At 49.3% G+C, this 15,069-nt stretch overlaps 1 long non-coding RNA gene across 1 annotated transcript; it reads right to left on the bottom strand.

The window, feature by feature from the left end:
• Positions 1 to 3,760: 3,760 nt before the first annotated feature.
• On the bottom strand, positions 3,761 to 14,785 carry LOC135454725 (uncharacterized). The gene is made up of 5 exons (XR_010442183.1): positions 14,694 to 14,785; positions 8,055 to 8,128; positions 6,499 to 6,552; positions 4,826 to 4,951; positions 3,761 to 4,341 (listed from the first exon to the last, which is right to left on the bottom strand). It is a non-coding gene; the product is annotated as an uncharacterized LOC135454725 (long non-coding RNA).
• Positions 14,786 to 15,069: the final 284 nt, after the last annotated feature.

Raw genomic sequence — 15,069 nt, 5'->3', positions numbered from 1 at the left:
ACACCTGCCTGGAAAATGGAAAAGAGGAGAGAAAACAAGGAAAAAGCCAACCTAAAGCCCCCACACATCCAATTGATTTCCTGCCAGAGAGGGCTGCGTTCTCACTGGCTGTTTCCTGAGCTCCTGCCTGGTGCCCTCCCAGCCTGCAGGGAGGGGATGGATGGCTCCAGCACTTCCATCTGCACCCCCAGCCCTGCTGGGCATGCATGAGTGGGTTCAGCTCCTTAATGCTGCCTTTCCCTGCAGCCCTGCCCTGCACCAAACCAGGCAGGTTTCCCCCTAAGAGTGTTGGCTTTCCCTCAGCTCTGTCACCCAGCCATTGGAAAGTGAAAGCTCTCATCCAGAAGCCTAAAAGTGCTTTTCTTTTCAAATTAATTATTAATTTTCAGCTTTCCAATTAAAGGGAAAAAGCAGGATTTTTTTTCTCTGTGATGGACATCAGGGAAAGGGATTTTTTTCTCCTATCACAGCTGTAACTGCAACACATTAATTCCAGGTTTTCTCAGTATTGTGAGTGCCTCAAAACTGTTATTTCATCCAGGTTTTCCCAGTGTTGTTAGTGCCTCAAAGCTGTCATTTCATCCAGGTTTTCCTGGTGGTGTGAGTGCCCCAAAACTGTTATTTTGTCCAGGTTTCCCTTGTCCCCAGTGCTACCAAGGGGGGAGCAAGAGCCACCAGGTCCCCAGCAGCAGCACCTCTGAGCTGGCCTTTTGAGCAAGGAAATATCCCCAGAGCCATTAACTCTTCTATTTTCTTCCAGCAAGAATCCTGCTTCTCCAGATCCCTGCTAGTAATTCCTAGACAAAGATTTATGCTAGAGCACGACTTTTAAGGTGGGATGCTCCTGAGGACACCATTCCATGAAATGGTTGGATTTGGGCTGCATTTATCCTGTATCAGCTCCTGAAATCATCCAGCTACACCTGAAGCTCCATGGCAGGGCAGTGCAATGTGCATCCTCTCTGTGATCCATGAAGGAGGAATTGGTTTTCCTCCCAATCCCTTTCACAGGGCAGCTATAAACTATTCCAGCACGCAAAAAACCTCCAAGAAAATTCCCTGCAACCATTGCAATCAGCCTGTTCAGTCCATTCTCACACCCTGGGGGCTGTTTTGTATGGCTCAGTGTTTCCTCCCCACCTCGAGAGCACCAGCAATTCCCCTGGCATCCCAGGAAATGGAGTTCCTGGTCATGTCCCAGCGCTGGAATCTGGAATCCTGCCACAAGTAACCATCCCTGCAAATGGCTCCCTTTGTTTGGGCACCTCTCCCTCGGAGCAGACTGGGCAAGAGCCACTGCAGCACTTCAAAAGGAGAGTTCACGCATGGGTAAAGGTCATTTAAAATGGGATTAAAAATTCACATTTTTGTCCTGCATTTTTTTGATGTTTCTAATCAAACCTATCCTGAGACAGAGAGGAGGACAGGCTGAACTTGCTGTTTTTCAGTGATAAGACACAGGGAGGTTTTGGTGGGTTTTTCTAATCAGCTTTTTTTTTTTTTTTCATTTCTAAAAATAAAACCCTTTCTCTGAAGCACTTATCTGAATTCCAAAAGGTGCCATTGAAAACTTAGAGTTTTTAATTAAAAAAAAAAATTAAATAGATGTATATGCAGCATAGATGTATATGCAGCATTTTCTCCTCAATGTTACTCTGGCTACATTTTCACCAGCCTGGCTACGCCAACAATTTTCTGTTCACACCAAATCCTAACCAAAACCAGGTTTAACACTCCAAAATCCTATTTTAGATCTGGCCATGATGCCCAAAACCTCAAGGGGCTCCTCTGTGCCCTGTTGAAGCAGATCCTTGGGTTACTCTGCCTGCTGGAATGGTTTTTCCAGAGGGGTAAAGCCTTATTGCAGCATGCCAGCCCAAGGGATTTGTGCTCAGCAGCAGGTAAATGGCCTTTGATCCCACGGGGCAGCAGGGCTGGTGGATAAGAGCCCAGGGAGACAGACTCCCCAGCCATCCCTGCTTCCCTAATTCCCTTCTGAAGTGCTGGAGCCACTGTCAGCTCTCATTAAAAGAAGGGAATGCCCCTGGTTTAATTCCCAACCAGAGCCAAGTGGATAATGATATTAACCCCAGCAGGGGGTGGCAGGAGAAGGCACCTCCTCGCTTCAAATGTTTGGACAAAAAATTTGCTCTCATTAGGGCACAAGCCCAGGAGATGTCGCCTTTGTAGGGCGGGGGACGGGGCTTTGTTGGGTCTGAATGTCCCCTCTGGGAGAGCCCCAGGCTGTAATTGGGGCTGGGCCGTGCTGGGGGAAGAGAGGGAGAGACAAAAAAGGGCAAGGGAAGCATCAGATCTCCTCTGCAATTCCATATTCTGCTGCAAAATCCTGGAACAGCGTCCCTGAAATGAGGAGCAGGGTGGTGACCATGGATGGCCTTGGGACAGGTCACATCCTGGCCTGTGCAGGGATGGTCCCACTGCTCTGGGAGAAGGGCTGAGGAGAGATCAGTCCTGAGGGCAAAGAGATTAATTCAGTTTAAAATATCAGGGCTGGAAGGGGAAATCCATGGCAGGGACCCAGAGGGGTCTTTCTACCAAGAAATGGGGAGGGAAAATCAGCCCCTAACTGAGCGCAGTGTTCCTGCTTCTCCTCAGGCACAGAAACGTTGTTCCCATCATTTTCAGGAGGTTTCCCATATTTGTAGGGGACAGACATGCTGCAAACCAGGGAGGAACAGGATTGAGGAATTCCCAGTGCCAGAGACACCCAAAGGTGAGGGAAAGGCTCATTTTCCCACAGCTGCAGATATTTTTCTGTAGCTGGACATATCCCCTGGGAAAAGGAGGTTCACTCACAGTTTGCCTGCTCTCAGGGATCCCAGTAGGTCTCTGAAGTCCCTCCAGACCTGGAGTATCCAAAGGTGAAAGCAGGGATGGGAAGCTCTCCAAAATCCATGATCCAGGTGCTGCACAGGATGTGACACCAAGGAACTGAGAGAAGCTGTGGCTGCCCCATCCCTGGAAGTGGCCAAGGCCAGCTTGGATGAGGTTTGGAGCAACCTGGGATAGTGAAAACCAGCAGGAGTTGAACAAAACGAGTTCTGAGGTCACTTTCACTGTCACATTTTCCGAAAAATTCCTTCACCCAGGATTTTTCTCCTGGGAAGCTAGGAAGCCTCAGAGAAAAATGAAAACAATTCTAATCTCATTTGCTTCCCCTGTGTTGTGCTCATGTGGAATGTGTTTGGAGATTGTTTACCCACAGGTGATTGTTTCATTGGATTCTGCTGTGAGTTGTTTTCACTCTTTGGTCAATCAGGGCCAAGCTGTGTCAGGACTCTGGAAAGAGTCTGGAGTTTTCATTATTATCTTGTTAGCATTGAGTATCTTTTCTGTATTCTTTAGTGTAGGATAGTATTCTTTAATATAATATAGTATTATAAAGTACTAAATTAGCCTTCTGAGAACATGGAGTCAGATGCATCATTCCTTCCTGTCATGGAGGTCCCAGCAAATACATAACCCTCCCACCCAAATTCCATCCTGGAATTCTGGGATTGACTAAATATTGCCACTCCCTGCTACCACTGACACTTTTTCCACAGACATTGTCCCAAATCTTCCTCCCAGCTCACCATGCTTGGAAAAAGAGAAGATCTTGTGGGAAAAGAGGAAAAAGAACCGGTAAAAAACCACCCAAATCAAGCAGAAAATGATGGAAACCCCAACCAAGAGGGGAAAATTGCCATCATGGCCTTTTCCTGCAGTGGCAAGCACGTTATCAAAGGGATCTGAGTTTGGCTCAGTCCTGGGCAAGGAAGAGGGAAATGAAAAACAAGTGTTCAATTAATTCCTCATTAGTGGCCAAGGAGCCTGTTTATTGCTTCCCTCATTGCAGCTCAGCCACTGTCAGAGCCTCTGCAAACAGGTTGGAAATGAGGGCAGTCCCTGTCACAGGACATCAGGGATCCCTTTGGAGGGTCCCTTTTGCAGGGTTTGCTGTAATTCCAGCTGGATGGAACCTCAGAGCTGCCCTGGCTGCTGCCATTTCTGGGAGCTGTGGATCAGATCCTCCTCAGGACAGCTGGGATGGTGAAGGTTTGGGAAGGGACAGATTCCCACCCATCACAGGAATGGGAACACGACTCCAGTAGCAGGAATGGGGCTTGGAAAAGGACAAAAAATTGCAGAAATATTTGAATTCACCTGACCTTGTGGAGACTTCTTCCTGTTGGCTTCTCCAAGGAGAGGAACAGACCCCAGAATCCAGAAGGTGGGACCTTATCCTGCTCCAGGACCTTAATTCCAGCTCATCTCAATCCTCCACCAGAGTTTTGGGTCAAAGGCCTCATGCAGCAAGGGCAAAGCTGCTGTGATTAACTGTAATTTGGAAATTATATTTATTATCCATTTCAAGCACTGCAACTGTGTGCAAAACTGTGTTATTGCCATTTCCCAATTGGATCTTTCAATTTCACAGTTTAATTTTGTCATTTCCCAGTTGGATTTTGCCATTTCCCAGTTGGATTTTGTCATTTCCCCATTGAATTTTTGCCATTTCCCCATTGAATTTTTGCCATTTCCCCATTGAATTTTGCCATTTATCTTGGCTAAAAAAACTTGTTACCATGAAAAAAGCCCTGATAGATGCCAATCCATAAAGTTATTTGTTTTCAATAGGAATTTGGGGGAAAAAAATAAATAATCATGTTCTTAATGTTCCCTTTCAGCCTGAACCAGTTTTTAACACTTTAATATTAAAAAAACCCAGTTTATTCAATCACTCTTGAGTCTTCCCAAGGACTCCAGAGGTTCCTCCAGGGGAAAGCAGGCACTTTAAAAATAAAAAAGAAACAGGTTTTACCTCTCAAATCTGGTTGCAGATCTGTTGAGGGTGACTTGATGGGACACAGGCTGACTGTGACGGGACAAACGACACTTGTCATGTTGTTTTCAGGAAGCTTCTCCTAAAATCAGGATCAAGGAGAGCCTGAGGAAACGGGACACAACCTTCATTCAACCCTGAGCAGCTCGGCCACGCTTCCAGTTTTCAACAAATAAACAGAAAATTGGGGAATATTCAGGGAATTCATGGTGGGGGCAGCTCCTTGCCAAGGAGGTTAGGCTGGGAAGTGGCAAAAATCTGATGGGGAAATGGCAAAATCCAAACTGGAAATGGCAAAAATCCAAACTGGAAATGGCAAAAATCCAAACTGGGAAATGGCAAAAATCCAAACTGGGAAATGGCAAAAATTCAAACTGGGAAATGGCAAAATTAAATTGGGAAATGGCAAAAATCAAATCAGGAAATGGCAAAAATTTAGTATGGAAATGGCAAAATTCAACTGGGAAATGGCAAAAATTAAATCTGGAAATGGCAAAATCAAACTGGGAAATGACAAAATTAAATTGTGAAATTGAAAAATCCAACTGGGAAATAGCAATAACACAGTTTTACACACAATTGCAGTGTGTAAAAATCCCAGTTTGTTTGGGATACAACACAGCAAAACCCCCAAAAGTAGATTTAGCAGGGAGGTTGATTCTCACAGTCCTTCCCACAATCCCTAATCCAGAATATTCCTCCTTTGGGCCTGGAGGAACATCCACATTGTGGGAGGCACCGAGCTGGCCCCTAAACCTTGGCTTTCCCTCCAGCTCTCCCTAAAACTTGGCTTCCTGGGCAGTAAAATGAGGATAATGACCAATTTTGCCTTTCCTTCTAGAGGGATGAGATAATTTGATTTAAGGAAATGACAAAAAAAGCACATTTTGGAGTTCCAAGTGCAACTAGAGATCCAAAGGAGTTGATCAAAGAGTTCCTGGAAGTCAAGTTCTTGCTCCTTCCAAACCCACACTTGGATCAAAATCAGAATATTTTGCAAGAACTTCTCAATTTCTCTGAAATTTTTGAAGAGGGACAAAGCTTTTCCTCAGTTTTCCAGAGGCACTGCTGGAATATTTCATTTCACTTTGGCCATTATTTCACTGGACCATTCTGTTTAAAGGATATTAAAATATATAATGACATATTATTATATATTAAATGTCATAATGCATTCTGATGCTGGTAAATGTCAACTATGTATACAAAACTCCAAACAAAACATTTTCTCCTAGTAAAATGGCAGATTTTTATTAAAATAAATTATTAAAAAAAAAAATCCCAGAGTCAGGAAGCATTATAGACTTCCTCCACACTTAACTGCTTTTCTCCCATTTTTCTGCATGATGGTTTCTAATTGCTTTGCAGAAGGGGAAAATTTCATTTTGTTATTTTCAAACGAAAAGACTGCAGTTTTCAGTCAGCTCTCAAGGCACTGGCATTCCTCAGCCTGTATTTTTCCCACAGAGGGAAAAGAGGAGGAAAGGATTTTTCCACCAAGATTTTTGAGTTCTCTATTAAACAAAAACTTCATAGAAAAGACTCTGCTCCTGTCAAGCTGAGGAAATCGAAATGGTGACAAAGATTTTGTCCTGAAAAGCCCCAAATTTGCAAACAAACCTGGATCCCGTGGAATATCAAAGCCATTTTACCTTTCTGGGATGGCATTTGACACATCTTGGTCCTCCCTCATTACTTCGCAAACCCTGTTGATGTGGAAGGGGAAAAAAAGAAGTTTTCTTTGTTGGGTGTTTCTGTTAAGCTTGGGGAAAAGAAAAAGAGGAAAAAGAGGAAAGAGAAGGAGGAGAAGGAGGAGAAGGAGGAGAAGGAGGAGAAGGAGGAGAAGGAGGAGAAGGAGGAGAAGGAGAGAAGGGAGGAGAAGGAGGAGAAGGAGGAGAAGGAGAGGAAGAAGGAGGAGAAGGAGGAGAAGGAAGGAGGAGAAGGAGGAGGAAAGGAGGAGAAGGAGGGGGAAGAAGGAGGAGAAGGAGGAGAGGAGGAAAGGGAGGAAGGAAGGAGAGAGGAGGAGAAGGAGGAGAAGGAGGAGAAGGAGGAGAAGGAGGAGAAGGAGGAGAAGGGAGGAGGGAAGGAGGAGAAGAGGAGAAGAGAGGGAGGAGAAGGAGGAGAAGAAGGAGAAGGAGGAGAAGGAGGAGAAGGAGGAGAAGAAGGAGAAGAAGGAGAAGGAGGAGAAGGAGGAGAAGGAGGAGAAGGAGGAGAAGGAGGAGAAGGAGGAGAAGGAGGAGAAGGAGGAGAAGGAGGAGAAGGAGGAGAAGGAGGAGAAGGAGGAGAAGGAGGAGAAGGAGGAGAAGGAGGAGAAGGAGGAGAAGGAGGAGAAGGAGGAGAAGGAGGAGAAGGAGGAGAAGGAGGAGAAGGAGGAGAACAAGGTGGAAAAGGAGAAGAAGGAGGAGAAGGAGGAGAAGGAGGAGAAGGAGGAGAAGGAGGAGAAGGAGGAGAAGAAGGAGAAGAAGGAGAGAAAGGAGGAGAAGGAGGAGAAGGAGGAGAAGGAGGAGAGGGAGGAGAAGGAGGAGAGGGAGGAGAAGGAGGAGAAAGGAGGAGGAGAGGAGGAGAAGGAGGAGAAGGAGGAGAAGGAGGAGAAGGAGGAGAAGGAGGAGAAGGAGGAGGAAGGAGGAGAGAGGAGGAGGAGAGGAGGAGAAGGAGGAGAAGGGGGAGAAGGGAGGGAGAAGGAGGAGAAGGAGGAGAAGAGGAGAGAGAGAAGGAGGAGAAGGAGGAGAAGGAGGAGAAGGAGGAGAAGGAGGAGAAGGAGGAGAAGGAGGAGAAGGAGGAGAAGGAGGAGAAGGAGGAGAAGGAGGAGAAGGAGGAGAAGGAGGAGAAGGAGGAGAAGGAGGAGAAGGAGGAGAAGGAGGAGAAGGAAGGAGGAGAAGGAAGGAGGAGAAGGAGGAGAAGGAGGAGAAGGAGGAGAAGGAGGAGAAGGAGGAGAAGGAGGAGAAGGAGGAGAGGAGGAGAAGGAGGAGAAGGAGGAGAAGGAGGAGAAGGAGGAGAAGGAGGAGAAGGAGGAGAAGGAGGAGAAGGAGGAGAAGGAGGAGAAGGAGGAGAAGGAGGAGAAGGAGGAGAAGGAAGAAAAACTCATGCTATAATTTCCCAGCATCTTCTGTTTCTGCTGGGAGAAGAACAGGAGCAGTTCTTCTGCTCTTCTTCCAATTTTGAGTTGGAATTCTCTGCACAGCCACAGAAATTATTTGATATCACTCACGTGGTGGTGGTGAAAGTCATCCCACAAACCTCTGTCTGCAGGATGGTGGTGCTGGATCAATCCCTTATTTAGTGCTGAAAAAAGAGAGAAAACCCCATGAAACAACCAGTGCCTGGTACTGGTGGGAGTGGTTTCCTCATGGATGAGATTTCATGGAAAAGAGAGGCAAGTTGGTGTCCAAAAGGCACCAAATTCCTGTGGAGTCACAGAAATACCAGTCCAGGAGGATCCTTGGGAGGTTTCAAGTCCAACCTGGTGCCCAAGGTCCCCACTGATCTCAAACTGGTTCCATCCTGGCTGTGTCCAAGGGCAGGACAGGAACACCCCTGTGCTGCAGGCAGCTCCCTGAGTTGATATTCCCAGGTTTCTCTGGGAAGAAAAGCTCCTTGCTGCCTGGAAAAGGAGTGGATGGAGGTGTGGAGGCCAGGAGAAGGAGCAAGGAAAAGCCAAGTGCTCTCAGCCTCTCCATTCTGGGATTCCACATCTCTCTGGCTCCAGTTCCTGGAGCCTTGTTAGTAAAGGAGAGATTATCATCCCAATTTTTTCACAGATGCTCCACCTTAAATGCAGGGAATAAAAGAGGAGTCAGAGAATATCCTGAGCTGGAAGGGACCACCAAAACCCAGCTCATTGATTAGGGAAACTTTTACTGAATGGGTTTGGAGTGCAGGACTTGAAAATCCCCCAGGTGAGCTGGGGGCGAGCAGAGTGCAGGGAACCCCTCACCCCAAGGAAAAGCTGCTTTTCCCAAGATCCTGGAGGCAGAAACAGCAGCATCCAAGGCCTGGAGATGGAGATGGGCTGGGAGAGTGGTACTGACACTGGATCTAAATGATCCCCACAGTTTGGGGCTGGAGGATTGATTCCCTGACAGTCCTGCCCTACCTATGACTGGAGTTCTTGAGTGTTTTCATTATTTTTTCATTTGTAACTTTATTTCAGAATGGTAACAAGACACCCCTGGGCAAGGTGTTTCCAGGGGATTATTGCCTCCAGCTCTTTGCTTTATGACACATGCCATAATCACCAAGAAATGTACAGCCTGCCACAGCTCATTACTTAAGCCTGGCTTACACAGCCTCATATTAGGCGTGATGGATAGACCAGAGCCATAAAATTATATGGACATTTGGTGGCAAAAGTGACTTGGTCCTGAGAATAGCTTGCAGCTGGGCCAGCTGTGCTTGGAGCCATCCTCAGCTTCAGAGCTCTCACCAGTTGGTTCTGCCCTCACTCTGCCCACAGAAGGTGCCTGAACTAATTCCATGGCTTCTCACTGCTCTGCTGCCTCTCTCAGCTTGGCAAGGCTCACCCACCTGCAGCCTCCAGCAAGAAACACCTTCCAGGCAAGCTGAGCCCCACAGAACTCCCCTGAGGCCTTGCAAAGCCAGCCCCAGGTCAGGCTCCTTCTCCCTTTCAGTGCCCAAAAATCCAAGCACCAGATTTCCTGGAGAGCAGTGAGGCAGAGGAGGAAAAAGGGAGAGCAGGGAACGTGGGGCACGAGCTGCTTTCCTCCAGGGAATGGTGTCAGCCTGGCTTTGTTGTACAGCTTCAGGCAGTCTGGGCAGCTGGCACGGGAAGCCAAATGTCTGAAAGCAAGGGGCAAAGGGACACCCTGGGTTTTGGGGACAAAGGGAGTTTGGGCAGCAGCCAAGGGCCAGGAGAGCAGCAGGGAGCTGGAGACCCCCAGGGAATGTTCTTGGCCAGCAAGGCTGGGGAGATGGGCAGGACCCACGGGCAGAGCTGTAGCCATGATATTTTCTGAAAAATCCTTTCCTTAGGATTTTTTCCTCCTGAGAATCTGAGAGGCCTCAGGAACAAAATGTAAACAATGGTTATCTGCTGCTGTGGAATGCAACATGGATCTGTGATTGGTCTCATGTGGTTGTTTCTAATTAATGGCCAATCACAGTCAGCTGGCTCAGAGTCTGTCTGAGACACAAGCTTTTGTTATCATTTCCAGTCCTTTTCTATTCTTAGCCAGCCTTCTGATGAAATCCTCTATTCTTTTAGCATAGTTTTAATATAATATATATCATAAAATAATAAATCAAGCCTTCTGAAACATGGAGTCAGATCCTCATCTCTTCCCTCATTCTTGGATCCCTGTGAACACGGTCACACAGGGCAGCCCCACAGAGTCCCCCAGCACTCCAGGATGTTTAACCAGAGCTGTTCCACCACTGCCAGGACAGTTGGTGCTTCCAAGGCTTTCCCTGGAGCCCCCAGGGATTCAGACAGGAGGCCTTTCATGGGATGCCATCACTCCCAGCTGCTGGGCTGGCTCTGGCTCCCAGAGCTGTGTCACTCACAGGGCTGAGCATGGACAGGCTGGGATTCCTTCCCCCCACAGAGCCCAGGGCTGAGGTTACAGCTGGAGAACGTCAGCACTGGGGCACGCAGGCAATGAGGCAAAGAAGAGCACTTTTGTACAGCTCCAACACACAAACACTCTTCAGAGCAGAGGGTCCTGAGCCACCACCTTGAAGAACCAGCAGGATGAAGCTGAAAACAATGAAGAACCACCAGGATGAAGGTGAAGACAATGGAGAACCAGCAGGATGAAGCTGAAGACAATGGAGAACCGGAGGATGGAGCTGAGGACAATGGAGATCCCCCAGGACAGAGGGGATCTGCCCTGTGAGAGGCTCTCTTGATGTGACACTGGCCAAAGGCACCCACACGGGTCCTTCATTCACCCTTTGCTGCTGTAGTTGGGCAGAGGAGAGGGAGCAAATTAATGAAGGGCTCATGAGTGGAGATCAGGACTGGGAAAAAGCCACTCTAAGGGCAAACCAGGTTCAAATGTAAAGGGATAAAGCCTAAGCAAGCAGGAGAATCCCCTCACACAGATGCTGTAGGAAAGCCTCCTGAGCCTTCCTCGGCCTGGGAACGCTCACAATGGGGCTCTGAGAGCTGGACCACCAGGACAGGCATTCCCAGAGGGAGCTGAGATCCAGGCTTGCCTGGCAGGCTCCTGGCTCTCAAAGCCAGGTCTGTGCTAGCCTGGCCAGCACACACCACCACCCTCCTGGCCATGTCCCAGCCCCACAGCAGGCTCAGGCCCTGCTCAGTCAGGCCAGGGTGGAGATTGATTTTGTTCTTTGGCTGGGGACAGCCTGCCCTTAACCACAAGGCCTGAAAGAACCCAGGGCCCAGCCCTCTGCAGGGAATAAATTCACAGCAGGGCTTTTCATCCCCAGGGAAGCTCATCTTCCCCGAGTCCTGGGACAATGCCACAGGGATAGAGCCTTCCTTTCTCCAGGGAGAGGCTTTTCCATATTCTGCACCTTTAAGCTCACTCTACTTCTGCCCCTCCTTCCAAACAGCCACCTTTCTGTTCTCCAGCTCAGATGTATGCACCATGCCTCCTTTCCCTGAGATTTTTGGGGGTTTTCATCCTTCTTGCTGTTCTCCATGATCTAACATTAAAGACATTCAGGTTCAAAATTTGTGGCTGAGGTGTTTTTTTCCAGACCCCCTCATGAACCAAAGGTTTAGCAGGATCAGCCTCCCACAGGTGACAAAGGTGATTTAGGAGGACAAAAACTGAGTTTTGCACAGTGAACTGCTCCTCTTAGCTATATGGAGACAAATCCCCTTTGCCCACGTCCCTTCTGCCATACCTGCTCCCACTCAAGATTCCCTTTATTCCTGAGAGCAGCTTAACCTAAATCCTGGCCATCCCAGGAGCTTCTGAAGGCTTTTTTCTCCCTGCCAAGTTTCCTGCAGCTCTTGGAGGGCAAACAGCAGCCACACAGCCCCCTTTGTGCTCCAGGGCTTGGCTCCTGGTCCCCCCGGGGCTGGTGGGCAGGAGAGGTGCCCTGAGCCACGCTCAGAGGGCTGGCACAGCATCACAGCAGGCTTTGAGCAGCAGCTGGGCTGCCTGGCCATGGAAAGGGCACCTCAGCAGCCCAGGAGGGCACAGGAGGGGGGATCTGCAGGGCAGAGCCTTGGGCAGCACGGGGGAACTGGGTTTGGGGGCTGGAAGGCTGCAGGAAGGATGGTGGTGGTCAGGGAATGAGAGATCAGCCTTGGAGGGGGAGCTGGGTTGTCCAGATTGCAGTTTGGAAGGCACAAAATACAGCACTGAGTGTCACTGAGGGGCAAAAATCAGAGCCTGCTGCCTCAGAAATGAGACCTCCTCACCCCTGGTCTCCCTGGGAGAGAAAAATCCCAATGCAGGCACAAGATTCAGCTCCTCAGAACCTGCTCATTGCCTCCCCTCTGCCTGTGGGAAGGGACTCAAGAGATTCCTGCATGGCAAAATCAGCTTTAAAGGGCTGTTCCTGTGCTCTTGTCCTGCTCTGAAGGGGCAGCAGCTTCCAGGGGATGATGGAAACACCACCCAGGACCCTGCAACAAAACCTGAGCACCCCCAGCTCTGGCCCTGCAGCCTGGAGAGCCACGAGGGGCCCCTGTGCTGGTGTGGCTTGGGGACAGCTGTGGCTGCTGGAGCTCTGAGTGGTGATCTCCTCTGGGGCCTGTCCTGAGCCATAAAACCCCTGAGGGCTCACACAGGGAGTTAATGAAACCCTGCAGTCACCCAGGGAGACATTCAGGTAATGGAGGACATAAAACCCTCCAGGTGAGAACAATAAACCCTCTGCAAGGGCTTCACTTCCTTTTGCTTGCTCCCAACTATTTCCTCTCCCCCATTATTGCTCTGGAGTTGGTTTTTTTTTCCCCACATGGTTTTCTGACTTTCTACATCACTTTCTCAGCCCCTCCTTTTGTTTTTATTTCCCCATCCTTGTGTTTTTCTGTGCAATCCACAGCTCACATTTGATTTATCCCTCAGCTGCCACTTGGGGTGCAGTTTGTGCACAGTGTCACAGTGTGGGCTGTGGTTTGCATGCATTGGTGATGTGCTCCCAGACCTTCTCTACCCCTGAAAAAAAAATTCTGTGATTTTCTTTAGTGGGAGCTTTATATAAAAACTTTCACACACTTTAAAGAATCACATAATGCCCTCTCCCTTTTCCATGTCACTGGGACACCAAGATCATGATCCCAGTGCTGCCCATCCCTGTCCTCCATAAACCAGGGCTGGAGGAAGAGCCCAAAATCTCAAACTTCCCTAGAACACCTGCAGAGGGATAGGCTGACACCACATTTCACCTTCTCCCCTTGCCCAGCCCTTTGGGACCACCCCAGGGAGGAAATGTTCCTTTAGGCTTCCCCCATGTCTCCAACCCTGCCAGGACCACATTCATTTATTTATAAATGAGAACATTTATTTATTTATAAATGAGAACTGAGGCTGTGATCTCATGTCTGGGGTGAAGCAGGTCCTGACAAGTCACACAAAGGGTTCCTGTTACTGCAGGGACCAGAATAGCAACATCCAGCTCCACCAGAGGAGGGATTTGTTCAGAACAACACTTTGGGAACACAACTCTGGCAAGAGCAGGATATTTTTGCTCTCCAAAAGGTCCTTATGTATAGAGATAAAGGGGGAGGGTGAATATGGGCAAAATGTGCCATGCATGGCTCTTCCAGCACTCTTGAAAATCCACAGTGATTCTCCAGCCTCTCCCTCCCTGCATCCACATCTTTCATCAATCTTTCCCTCAATCCCAGGAATTACACAAAGCCCATTCCCTGTGCAAGCTTCCCTCGTTCCCTGAGTTTACCTCTCCATTTCCTCTGTTTCTGGTGTTGGGATCTCTGTTGGATCTGGGGATCCTCTTCGCCATGCTGCTAGGAGCAGCAGCCACTTTCTTATCTCTAATTAATTAAAATATCATTCCCTTCTCCCAGCTAACACCATCAGGAGGAGAGGAAACAGCCCCAGGTTGTGCCAGGGGAGATTCAGGTTGGATATTAAGGAAAATTTCTTCACCAGAAGGATTATCAAGCACTGGAAGCTGTGGGTTTACCATCCCTAGAGGGTTGTGGTGACCTGGGCAGTGCTGGGGGAATGGTTGGGCTCAATGATCCTAAAGGGTTTTTCCAGCCCTAATAATTCTGTGATTCTACAAAAACACACCCCAAATAAAGCTGGGGAGGACTCCAAACTGAATTCCCTGTTCCACCACCCTCCAAAACCTCAACTCTGAGATTCCCTGCATGGGGCAACCTCCCCAAAGGGTGGGGTAGGGGCACAACAGCCGTGCTGGGGCTGCAGCCAAGTGTGGGACACCAAACCTGGGACATGGCCAGAGCCTGGCACAGCCCGGGGACAGTGACAGGGTCTGAGCTGCTGGCACAGCCCAGGGGAGGCATGGGGGACAGAGACTGGGTGCTGTGTTACTGGCACAGCCAAGGGGACAGGGACCAGGTATATGCTGCTGGCACAGCCCAGGGGACAGGGACCGGGTGTGTGTTAGTGGCACAGCCCAGGGGACACTCAGGGGACAGGGACCAGGTGTGTGTCACTGTCACAGCCCAGGGGACACTCAGGGGACAGGGAGCGGGTGCTGGCGCGCCGGGCGAGCTGCGCTGAGCCAGCCGAGGTCCAGGCTGGGGGCACAGGGGGGGTTGGCAGCCGGACCCCCGGGCCAGGAGCGCCCCTTCCCCGGGCCGGGGGCCGCTAGAGGGCAATCGTGGAGTGTCCCACGCCCGGAGCGGCACCAGGGCTGCTCGGGGACCGCAGGGACACGGCAGGGCACCTGTCCAGCCTAAAGGTAAACATACCTGAGTGTTCTAACTCTGCAGGGGGATAAGGCGGATGGATGTACCTGTAGGATTCCTGCAGACACTCACAAGTTGCTGCCGACACAAAGCAGAGGGTGGAGCCCAGCTGAGCTGCGTTTATCCCCAGCTCATTAAGTTGATTTAGGGAAAACCTGTTCCTGAGGCAGGCAGGTGCCAGCAGTTGGTTTCCTTGATAGAAATATTGGAGCTGCCCACTATGGTGAGGTCAGACCCTCCCCCAAGTAACGGGACAAGAGGAAACATCCTCAGGTTGCACCAGGGGAGGTTTAGATTGGATAAAAGGGAAATTTTCTTCACCAAGGGTTGTCAAGCCCAGGCAGTGGTGACGGAGTCCCCTGGAGGGATTTAAAAGCCC

This window comes from Zonotrichia leucophrys, chromosome 15 (assembly GCF_028769735.1).
Source record: "Zonotrichia leucophrys gambelii isolate GWCS_2022_RI chromosome 15, RI_Zleu_2.0, whole genome shotgun sequence".
Classification (NCBI taxonomy): domain Eukaryota; kingdom Metazoa; phylum Chordata; class Aves; order Passeriformes; family Passerellidae; genus Zonotrichia; species Zonotrichia leucophrys.
The sequence above is the reverse complement of the archived record's forward strand: the minus strand, read 5'-3'. Positions and strand labels throughout refer to the sequence as shown.